The sequence below is a fragment of the Bombyx mandarina genome, chromosome 08, assembly GCF_030267445.1.
Source record: "Bombyx mandarina strain Sakado chromosome 08, ASM3026744v2".
In the NCBI taxonomy this organism is placed as follows: domain Eukaryota; kingdom Metazoa; phylum Arthropoda; class Insecta; order Lepidoptera; family Bombycidae; genus Bombyx; species Bombyx mandarina.
Genome location: NC_143215.1, coordinates 10,696,243 through 10,705,768, shown reverse-complemented (window position 1 = coordinate 10,705,768; position 9,526 = coordinate 10,696,243). Strand labels below are relative to the sequence as shown.

General features: G+C 34.1%; 1 long non-coding RNA gene across 1 annotated transcript; it reads right to left on the bottom strand.

Moving 5' to 3' along the window:
- Nucleotides 1-4,782: 4,782 nt before the first annotated feature.
- On the bottom strand, nt 4,783-7,960 carry LOC114251278 (uncharacterized). The gene is made up of 2 exons (XR_016323365.1): nt 6,701-7,960; nt 4,783-5,097 (listed from the first exon to the last, which is right to left on the bottom strand). It is a non-coding gene; the product is annotated as an uncharacterized LOC114251278 (long non-coding RNA).
- Nucleotides 7,961-9,526: the final 1,566 nt, after the last annotated feature.

The following is a 9,526-nucleotide window of genomic DNA, read 5'->3' as shown; positions in this document are numbered from 1 at the left end:
AAGAGGATGATGAAGGACCACTCGTACAGTATAACTACTGTAGTTTAAACATTCATAATATCTCGATCACAGTGATTGACGCAGCCGCTGGGACTACAAACATGAAATTTTGATAGTTGATACTTTTAATGCTGTCACCATTTACTAGGGAAGTATCGACGTCGCCCAAAACACGTCATTTCAGATCCTCAAGAACCACTAACGGTGTTTTTAGACTTTTAGGTATCTCAATCACCGGTCATCGTTCTCGTCGAACCCGTCCGAGTAAATTAACCCACAGACACAGCCCACTGAGTTTCTCGCCGGATCTTCTCAGTGGGTCGCGGTTCTGATCCGGTGGTAGATTCCGCGAAGCACAGTTCTTGCTAGGGTTCGTGTTAGTAACATCGTCAGGTTTGAGGCCCGCTGAAATAGCCCATCAAGGTTATGAGTTTTGGTAGAAAAAAAAGGGAAGTATTATTGGAGCAAATACTTCTAAAACGTTAAAATAAACGATTAACGGTTGACGGTCATTTTCCAAGCATCAAAAACAACATTTTCATTAGTCTGCTTCTGGTCAAAAGTAAATGTACGCCTATCGGATCCGGGATTATAATTTTGCTCCTCTAAGAGGGTGACTCAGGGGTCGAACGTTTATATGGGAAGCTCGTCACTTTTAAAAGAAAGAATATATTATAATATTACAGCTCCTTATATAAAATTTACTAAAAACGACTGCAAATAATACAAATTTACATACACAGTGTACTCTTCAGCAAAATATAGAGCAAACAGTCTGAGTGTGTCGGTAGTTATCCTTAAAACAAAGCAATCTGTAAGCTAGCAATCTGTAAGTACCGAAAAAACTGAGATTTAGAAGTCATGTCTCAAGGTGGGTAGGGCATTTACGTTACTGATGTCCATGGGCTCTGGGAACCACTTAACACTTAATTAGAACGTGTCACAGACTCTTTAATTTCGAATATGATTTTATCGAATTTATCGCTGATATTATGTTTGCTTGTTCTAAAGATCGATATTAATTCCGAATCTACATATTTAATGCAATATTGAAGCATGTTGTTAATTCGTACTAAAGATCACAGAATGTATACTAGTTTATAAACAGTTACATATTCTCATATTTCAGAACGAGTTTCAATTTTATCAAACTTAATAGTTAGGTACTATTAGAAGTACGCATGTCATTTCTACAAATTCTTACGTAGGCCTATTTGATAATAGGGTTTTTCCTAGAATTACATAAATATAGTTTAAGTAGAATATTTTAGAAATTGTGCTTTAATACTGGAGTGTTTCTTTAAAAATATGGTTCATAATAATCTGGTTCTAAAATTGTAAAATGGATCAATGTTTGATGTTTATACAACCCCCTTAGTGGGTACATGTTAAAATAAAATTAATATGAAATTGTAATAATTAATACGTGAAGCAAAAACTTTGTATCCCTTTTTACGAAAATTGTGGGAACGGAGGAGTATGAAATTTTCCACACTTATAGAGAACATCGGGAAGAAGTGCACAATGCTAATATTTTGTTTAAATAATGCATAAAAGATACATTAAATCAATAAATAAAACATTACACACACTACAGACCATGTATTTGACGCACACACGCATGCATACTATTTATTGTCAAACTTTTGTTCTTGACATCTGTTGTCAAATTGAGAATAGATTACATATTGTTTGTCTTTGTTAATATTTTTATAGTGTAGTCTTGGCGAAATTTGTAATTATAGAAGTATAAAATACAATTATAATAGTGTACAAACTTACAATTCCAATTAATTATAGTCGAATTTCGACTACTGCGGGACCTCTAGTTGTAATAAATATACCAAAATTTGTTATTTAAGCGTTCCAATCTCCTCTCTATATGTTGACGTAATAGTCTGGAAATAATTACGGAGTTGTTTGCGTTATAAGTGATACACGGATATGCTGTTTTAGTAAAGTCTCTAATTTAAACCAATATGATTACTATTTTAATGCCTACAGTGATCAGTTTCAATACATCCCTCTTTTTTCTCTACCTTACCATTTGTAGCTTCAGAGGCTATCCCAACTGGCTATACAAACGCGCCGTTTGATAGGTGATCCGATGGGGCTCAACCTTGAAGGACTAGGAAAAAAAATAAGATATATACATTACTGTAAGAATAAAATATCAAAGCAATGTACATATAAAACTCCTGTAAATATTAATTATATATAAGAAATAAATAGAATAGTAAGAAATAATAAACCTAGCAGCTAAAGCTCCGATAATGTTGGAGGTAGGACGCATTTATAAAAAAAAAACCTTGAAGGACTTGCTAGTAAGAGCAGTGCTTCGCTGAATCTACCACCGGATTGGAATCGCGCCCACTGAGAAGATCCGGCCAGACTCTGTGGGTTATGTCTATGGGCCTCCCTTTTATCACACTGCGAGATTTACAAAGTTAGTACTGAGTATTGCTATTGTATTAATATATCGTCTTCTCGCATTAAAACTGTATAATCTCAAAAATTACTAATTTTACGGATGAGTGTTTTAAAGGTTTAACATGTGATATTTTTAATATTAATTATCTTTGCAACATTTTTTTTTTTTTTTTTTACCAGTTACATTATCTGTCTATTAAAGTAAGATAAAATTATGAATTAATTTTGTTAATAGTAGTAGTAGTAGTAGTAAAAAACTAAAACTAAACTACGCTCTTTTGACAGTATTTATGAGAAAAATACTGGTGTAACCAAATGATTCCGTATATTATCTCAATTTCGAATATTTTAGGAAATTGTACACTTTTAATGCGAAAAGACGATATGCTAATATATGTACACGAATGAATATGTTTGAATGGCGGGGCAGCCGTTGTAACTATACTTGAGACCTTAGAACTTATATCTCAAGGTGGGTGGCGCATTTACGTCTTAGATGTCTATGAGCTCTAGTAACCACTTAACACCAAGTGGGCTGTGAGCACGTCCGCCCATATAAGCAATAAAAAAAAGGCGTTAGAACGGAGGCCCAATCAGTACCACCTTAGGTAAACGTTGGAAAACATTGTTCTGCTAATCTAATTATCGTTTTAACAGTTTGGTATTTTGCAAGCTCTCGATGTGAAGGGTACGAAACTCAGGGTCAATGCATTTATCAAAGCTAATCACTTAATGTTTTTGTAATGTGCAGTATAAAATTGATTGCCGAGAAATACATTGTAGAAAATAAAATAATAACTCGCTATCTTTATTTATTGTCTGGTTCTTTACGATACTATCTCTGGAACGGGAGGCAATGCTATCTATTTCGACACAATGTGAACGTACAAAAGATTCATATATACATGCTTGAATTATAATTATTAAATGACACTTGGATTGACAGATAATTGAGTCGTGACTTTTGGACAATTATTGGTAAATCAGAAAAACGAATTATTGAATTTGTATTCCATTGGCAGTCACAAAACTCTTCTGAAGGACATCTTAGATAAATAACAGGTTAAGTATTAACCTTTATTTAATGCAGGTTTTGAACCGTATTCTTTGAAGGAGACGATTATATTCAAATCAATCTGTATTGACATATCAATAACATTTTTTTGTCCAAATGCACAGATTGCCACCTTTGATAATAGACGACTCAATTATTCAAACACAAAATATTGTCTAGTTGTCTCAATTTTACTATTTCGAGTTTCGTATATCATCATGCAGCCTTTTGCATTTAATGGAATTATTTCTAACAAAATATGCTTATATCAAGATTTTTTTCCAATGTTCAATATACGCACGTAATAGGTAACCGGAGACCAACAACAAAACAAAATGAGAAATAGTCACAAGGCAGGCTAGTTGAATTTAAAAGGATTATCCAAACATTAATTTTGCGATAAGTTAATGCATTATGTTTAAACTTCTAAATAAAATCGAAGAATCGTAATATTTTTTAACACCAATTACAACGCATAAGTATATGTATATTTGTATTCGGCTTATCGTTCTATTTTATTCGTACGTTACATGGTTCAGTTACAAAATATCAACCGGTAATTACCTCGATATTATCAAAATAGTGCTGCAAATACTGCTGAAATCAGCACGAAATTCCTACTTTATGGTTAGATCGTCGCTTATTTTGGCCCTAAATTACGTCGATTAAAATAATGCAACACTTGCGCGCCAAAATATACCGCTCTACGGTTCCCTATTTATCTATATATTAATACGTGAAGCAAAAACTTTGTATCCCTTTTTATGGAAAAATGAACTATCAAATTGAATGAACTATCAAATTGACAGAACGTTAAATGGGACAATGTTCTTCTGGAGAACCTTCAACAGTTACACATTGTGACCGCATCACAAGACCGTCGGCGGATGTTCTTTCAATTTATTCCGTAGATAGCGATCGATCGCCCGTGATCAGGGGAAATGTAGCAGTAATTCAATGGAGTGTTTCTGATCAATACAGTCCCTATTTGGGTTTAATTAACTACGGGTGTTCACGTCAAAAGTCTGTAGCGTACATTTTATTAGTCATCTTCGAAACTTTCATTGAACAGTTTAGTTACTAAGAAATCTAGGAGGTCATGAAAATGCAGTGAGTTCGTTCACATTGAACGATCGTGTCACTTACGAAATTATTGTGCGTTTGCATTAGATTATTTAAACTTAAAGCATTTTAGACTAGCACCGGCAAAATACCCGACGTACACAAATGAAAAATTGATAGTTTATCCATAGTGCTAGAGATTATAAATAAATTATGACCGTAATTAAAACAACAAGTTTTTAAAACGAAATTTTATTTGAAACTTATACTATCTATCGAGAGATAGACAATCTTATAGCCCATAGGATAGTTGCTTTTAAATGAAGAATTCTCATTTCGTTCTATCTTATTAATCTCAGATGTATAATAACTGAGAAATTTAAGAACAGTGTATAGGCCGGTATAGACAGTGAGCCAGACAAGCGTAGGATCGGGAGGGGGCTGCAGACAGCGCGGGGGCGAGGGAGGAGGCGAAGGCTGCGTTACGTCAGGCGCATCCGGGTTCGCGGCCGCAGCACGCGCCTCGCGACGTTGTCTGTGTTCCGCTGCCGCTGTATACAGGTGGACTAATAACATTCTAAATGAAAACTTTATTCTTAAAATAAGAATAATATTATTCAATATCAATACCAATCTTAATATATAATAGTCCCGTTTAAAATCGCGTCCTAATGTGCAGACAGACGGACGATTTATAGCAACTAGCTTTTCGTTTTTTTTTTAATCCACATTATACCTACCTAATTAATGAATTATTCAAACATATTACTGGACAGAGGTTCCTGTCTAGTCAATGCCGTATTAAATGTACATAATAAAATAAATAAAACCGATATCGAAATATCAAGCAAACTTATTGTGGTGAAACGTTGACTCGAGACGTTGTTGAGCAAAATTCAATGCCTATAATAGTTTTATGAAGGCACGATGCCTGGTTTTGTCTGTTGCTAGGCCGTAGCGCGCCCGCAGAGCGTGCCTATCGGAAATTGCTTGGATTCTAGGCCAACACGGCAGTGAGCATCGCCGTCTCGCTTGCACGCTTATGAATCAACAAGCAACTACGAACTTGGACGAACTTGGACTTTATCTCTTATTCTAATTGAGTGAATAAAGTTATAGGTAAATTTAAGTAATACTGTAATTATGGCGCCCTGTTTGTGAATGGTAAAAGTTTTTAACTTTTGATATTGTTCAGTCTTTTAATTAAATAACGAGGCTATTATACATATCTAACATATAAGTAATATATATAATAGTTGATTTTAAAGTCTACAAAATGAAATGAGTCTTATGCAATTGTGATATAGGCTCTATTGCATTTATCGAGTTAATAAGCGAATAAGCTAAATGAGCGTGTTTATCCCAGTATCAAGAATACCTTTTTGGATTCTAAATGCATACATTCTATTCTAGAAAATGTTTGACACAGATAGAAGAATAAGAATGTCTACTGCATTCAAACTTGAGTTAAAAATAACAATTCTGATCAAGAAATTTTATTTTAACAATGTAATTATTTTTATGGTTTTTAAATTAATTTATGATAAAAATGTTGAAGTTGTTACACTTCCATATACACCGAATTTTTCTCTGCCAAAGCTTACTAAAGGAAGCTCATGACTATTGGTAATTGTTTTATTTTTATAAAGTAAAATAATAGTAATAACAAAATAATAATAAAGTAAAATAAAGTACCTAAACCAAAATATAAGGAACAAATGCATGTAAATAAATATTTAAAATAATGTATTTCTCAAAAGGTATCTCGAAGGAAGCTAAGGTCGCTATTTACAGAAACTTAAATATTTTGAACTGAACTATTTAGCTCTCTGAGCACAGAGAGATGCCAGCCGAGTGACTCAAACGTGGAGTGCATTGAACGTGGCCGACTCTACAGCGTCCTTTGCCGTAGACTTTATTTTTTTAAGTTAATCATTACTGTATTGCTTCGTTGTTTTTTATATCCCATAAACGTATCTCGTTCAGTGCTGAAGTTAATCACGTTATAAATATTGTTTTTGTATTATTGGAATTGATTGACAGAGCAATTCCAATAATACAAAATTAAATAACAATTCGTAATTGTTAGCATTATTAAAAAAAAACATTTTAAAATTACCCTATTAAAACAGTATTCACATAAATAATTCATACCACACCATGTTTTATGTCCGCGTTCTAAATATTGTTTGCTGGCACCGGTCCAAGTGCGACAGTTGCATTTTTCGCTAATTCTCAACCGGTTACCGAAAGTTGCGCGGGCGCATAACGGCATGGCGGCGGGCGAGAGGCGCGGGATCTTGATCCGTGGGAAGAGTGAGTTCCGGCTGTGCCACTTGCACCACGCCTTTCACCGAGCAAGGTCGCCTCGCGACCGCGCCACTTTCTTTTATATAACAGCCGCGCGGCCGCCGACGGTATGCGGACGCCGACACCCGAATTTATGAGTATGCTGGTGACGTCACGCTCGAGGTGACTCACGGAACTGCCTCCAAAGCCCATTATCATATTTAAATGGCCTATAGATAAATGCGCTCGTGGTATCATATCGTATAAAATTGATAGTTGACAAAATAATAATGTATTTATCACTAGAATTCTTGGATTACATAAGTATTTAAGAATTTGCAAAGGCATTAAATATTACTTTTTTTTAAATACTAACATTTTAGTTTGTATCTCTTGTTTTGTAGACCGAGCTCCAGGACATCAATGAGTTAAGGCGCAGGAAAATAATGAATTATAAAATGTTATCTACCGGACTAAAAATGCCATTTTCATTGCTGTGTTGTTCTATTAATTGACTAAGTAAATATTTTTGTCTAAGCAATACTTGGTTCATTCAGGCTGAGCCGAAATAGTCTAAATATCGTTTCAATCTTTGAAAGTGAAGGGAGCATCCGGCTGTTACCGGAACTTGGTGCCTTGTGCGACTGTGCGGTGTTACATAATCGCGTTAATCAACCGTTCTGCCGTCACACCTTTCCACTAACCAACTGTGTAATTACAATACGTAAATTCCTAATATACATTCTCTAAAACGGTGACTAGCATATATTTATAACAAATAAGAAAATAAGAATGGTTCTAATTAGGTTAAGCGTGATAGCAATATGAGAGGACAATAAATGTGTCTAAAAATCCTTTTTTTTTAGTTTGGCAATAGACAGATAACATTTTTATTTGAGAAACGTTGAAGTTGCACTTTACTCGACAATTATCTTGAGATGTTTTTTTTCTTTTTGCACTATGGCGATCAGCATTCAGTGTCCAGTGTCAAATATAAATTTAATTTAGTATTAATCTTCAATAATGCTGCCACTGGATCCACTGCTATTTAGGCACGAACTATCAAATACCGGCCAAACGGTTAGTTTTGTTCAGTCTTTAAATTAAAATCATGACTACGAACAATGAAATCCCTTTACGACATTTATTACATCTAAGCAATAAAAAAAAACCTATCTACAGTGTGTATGATAACTAATGTTCAAAATTCTCAAATATATTAAGTGTATAATCTATGTTCAAAATCGTCAATGATTGTTTTTAACATCAATTCTTTTTTTTTCATAATGACTTTTGGATAAAGGTGTTTTTTGCTGTCTCAAAGACATTTTCATCTTCAACAGGAAAGGTGGGCGAGCAGGGGTCAGCCTGAAGGGGTGGGATTTGTTCTTCTGATCTGTTCTTTGGATGCTGTTACCAGTAGTTTGCAGAAGCACTAAGACTAGATTAGTTTCAGATCAGGTTCCGTTAAAACGTTTCTAAGGTGTCGAAGATGACTGGCTACTGCATGAGTCTAATCAGGAGAGTCAATATAGCTATCGGCTTTTTGCGATGCCACTATTTCCCGCGGCGAGCTTACATGGTATTCAACGATCTACTTTGTCATTTGAAAAATGAAAGGGAGCGGGAAAAACAGTTCATTAATTTAAATTTAAATCAATATGTATAAAATGAATGAAAACAAATGGAATGAAACGAATACAAATGAAATAATATATCAGTAAAATAGTGGCAACATATAAAGCCACATTAAATAATGATTTGTTGTTAATAGCTGATTCTATACATATTACTTATTAGGTATATTAATACGAGAAGGTTTTTATTTTTAATTTAGTTTCTACATAACAATTCAGCTATGTATAGTAAGCCATTTTGAATACCTAATATGATCATAAAAAATACACATACTTGTATTGTATTATTTGTTCTGATAAACTAATGCCATCTAGTTATGAGTACCTCAATTTTTTTATTACAAGTGGGTGGATGAGCTCACGGCCCACTTGATGTTAAGTGGTTACCGGAGCCCATAGACTGAAATGAAATATATTGTTTTAAATTCGTTAGTTAGCTTCGTTGATATGATTTCTGGAAATACTGGACTTTTCCTAAAAACTGCAGATATCTTTATGTACTAAAGCATTGTTTGTACGGTAGATTCATTATTATAAGTCATTAAAGATATTTTAGGATCTATCAGAACACAAAAAGGCAAATCATACTGTCGACTAATGGAAAGGATTCGAGGTTGGCGACATCATCGCCATCTAGTTTCTGGTGATGGTGTTCTAAAATATTTATTACTGTATCACAATGTTGTCGGTGTAAATATTATTTTTACCGTAAAGCAGTGTGAAGGGTGAAGCAGTGGATAAACCTTAAAATTGAGACTTCGACCTCATGTGTCCCGGTGGTGTCAGTGACACTATCTACAAATTTATTTTTTTGAAGATTTTATGGCCTGGTAAAACGAGACCTTTAAGTCGAGCCTTCTATTTTCTTCTTTTATTTTATTATAGTATGAAAAAGACATAAAACGAAATGAGATGATGTTTTGAAGGCAGAAGAATTAATTTGAGTTCATTTTTAAGATCTTTAATCAATTGGGATGAAATTAAATGAAACGGGGTGCGATCATATAAGATGAAATAAGTCCTCAGCAAAATGGTATTTTATTAGGTATTTACT